The sequence below is a fragment of the Protobothrops mucrosquamatus genome, unplaced genomic scaffold (genome assembly GCF_001527695.2).
Source record: "Protobothrops mucrosquamatus isolate PMUCROS unplaced genomic scaffold, P.Mucros_1.0 scaffold8381, whole genome shotgun sequence".
NCBI classification, from domain to species: Eukaryota; Metazoa; Chordata; class Lepidosauria; order Squamata; family Viperidae; genus Protobothrops; species Protobothrops mucrosquamatus.
This window is the reverse complement of record NW_015394177.1, coordinates 9,520-12,550: the sequence shown is the minus strand read 5'-3', so window position 1 is coordinate 12,550 and position 3,031 is coordinate 9,520.

Here is a 3,031-nt window from a genome sequence, read left to right as displayed (position 1 = left end):
CCCAGAGCTAATCACAGGGTTAACAATAGAATAATCATATTCTAACTAACATTAATCAATTACTAGAATAACAAGTCTGTAAAATCCTTTAACTCTCTTTTTAGCATAAAATATATTAAGATTAAACACAATAATAATAATATCATATTAGTAATTAAAAATAAGGATAAATAAACTGTATAACAACAATAATACTCTAAAATTCACTCAAAGACCAAATGGAACTTTTTGGTCCCATATTTACTCTCAATATAATCTATCCATCTTCTCCAAACCGAAATATATCTTTCTTGTGAATAATCGTTCACATAAGCGGAAATCTTGGCCATTTCTGCTAAATTTGAGACTTTAAGTGACCATTCTTCTATAGTGGGCAGACGTTCCGTTTTCCAATATTGAGCTACTAGTAGTCTTGCAGCCGTTATAAGATTCAACATCAAATTCACTTCTTTAACATCTAAATCTTCCATAATACCTAACAAAAATATCTGCGGTGTAAACTTTATCTTTTTCTTAAAAACATATTGTATATTCCACCAAATTTTTATCCAAAATGCTTTTATTTCCCTACATGTCCACCAGATATGAAAATAAGCTGCATCTAAATTTCCACATCTCCAACACTTAGGTTGTAAGTTAGGATACATGCACGACAATTTTTGAGGATCCAAATGCCACCTATAAAACATTTTATAAAAATTTTCTCTTAAATTTTTTTTATTTCTGAAACTCATTGTAGGTGTTTAAATGAGGTTAACATGTGTTCAGGTTTTGACTCTTTGGTCATCCAGTTCTCAGAAAAACTCTCCCTTTGGATATGGAACAAAGCCTCTAGCAAGAGTCATACGAAAGGAGGCTGGTAGTTCTCTCAGCTTGCTGGCCGGTCCTATCTAGCAATCAACAGCGGAGTTCTGCCATTATTCATATCTGAGTTTTAAAATGACACAATTTAAATCTTATTTCAGCAGCTTATCTCTGCTCGAAGACAGAGAAAAGGTTTCAGGGCAGGCCTCAGGCTATGTTTGATTACATCCTGACCCCATCATCTCAGGAGAGAAGAACATTTTGGAAGAGAAATCACCTGCCTTTTGTTCCAGGAAGGGAGAAAAGGGGGCAACATAAATAAAACAGAGCAGTGGAACATGTGACATATTCTAGGAGAAAACTTTCTTTCTGGGACTTAAAAGGTTTGCACATTATGCGCAGTGTTTCTCAACCTTGACAATTTTAAGGCACGTGGACTTCAACTCCCAGAATTCCACAGCCAGCAATGCTGGCTGTGGAATTCTGGGAGTTGAAGTCCACGTGCCTTAAAATTGTCAAGGTTGAGAAACACTGTGCTAAGCCATGATTATATGAAAGCACTCTCTTTGGAGGAAAAATGGTTGGATTCCAGAACTTACTCAGGCAAAACCAAGCATATCACGGTTTAGTGAGATATGAGGACCCAGCAGCTGCATACTTCTTATAAGGCAGGAATATGCAATTTCCATCTGCTCAAAGATTGAACTAGGCTTTGTGTGGCAAATTAAGGACAGAAAGGAACTGAAATTACTTTGTTATGCTCCCCAAATTATTTTAAAAAGTAAAAAAAAAAAAAAACCCACAACTTGACCACAAAAAAAACTTGCTGTAAGCTGATGGGACTCTGGCTCACCCTTCCATTGTAAAGCAGTGTCCTTTGGCAGGTTTCTCCCCCCCCCCCCATATTTTCCATTTGCTGCCCCAGTCAATACTTCTTTTAACTGTCCCTATTCATTTTTCGTAGTCGTCCTTCTTATTGCTTGCTTCTCATTTACCTTAAATTTATTAGCCATTATGTATCTTTTCCTATTCTCTCCTCTTCCCCAAGGACCACGTTCCCTCCCCACAATTCTTTGGGTTCCCTCAGTACCGAGGCTGGCGTCCTTATTTGCGAGTTTCGTCAGCATGGGATTGAGGGTGCCAATGAAGAGGTAATGGCGCAGCTGCATCACTGACAGCCATATCAAGTGCCAGAAAAATAACATGGAGAAAGCACATTTCCAAAAGGATTTAACAGGCGGCTGCTTGGCATCTGATCCAGTCTCAGCATCACCTAAAAAAAAAGAAAAGTGGATGTACTCTGGAATTATGTCCAGTCTGTTTATTATATCACAAACTCAGAATGTCTTCACACAGAAGACTAGTTGCTACTGTTTCTCTGACTGCACTTCCAGGATTAAATAATTATAAGTCACACACATGTGGATTTATGTTTTAATTAATGCCAGGGGGGGAAAATGTTTGGTTAAGTAGGGATGGGATAATTATTCCTATTGACTTCAAACCAGACCCACCCAAAAAGTATGTGAAATAAGTTCTAGGGTACAGAGGACATCAAAAGTTGAACTAACTATGCCTTTGGTAACAGTTGCTGCAATGTATGAAGTTGCAAAGCGCCCTCTCGCTTTTCTACCAGCCTCTGATCAATTGGCTGGCAGGGTACAAAGCTGCTGTTTCTCACTAGCAATTTGCAGCAGGGTCACTGGGAGGAAAAAGGAAACAGTATTTCGTAGTAACATGACATTAAATATGATTAATATCTTGCTGGAACTTCAAGTAGTAGATCCCACATCCTGGGGAAACCATAAAAAGTGAAAAATTATGACATTTGAGCTCATTCTTCCTATCTGCTCACCCATAAAAAACAGTTGACTGCAATAGCCTAGAAGCACATGGTGACTTGGGAGCTGATCATGTTCCGCAATGCCTAACAGCTAAGAAAATGGGTAATTCAGACCTGGCTTCGTGTGTGGAACTCTAAAGAGAAAGAATGAGGCAAAAGAAGGAGAATAAAGGAAACTGGATACAAAAAAAAGGAGCATCTCTCAATCCTGGATGAATTGTGTAGTCCAGTGAAGGCTGCCTCTGAAATATACATGGAGGCAGACTCATATTTTATCATTACTTTGCAGAAGAACCTAAAAATTACACAGAAGAATGGCCCAGCCATTCCAAATAATGTAACCCTAGCTAAATAGGAGATCCACAGGTGGTTGGATTAGAAGAC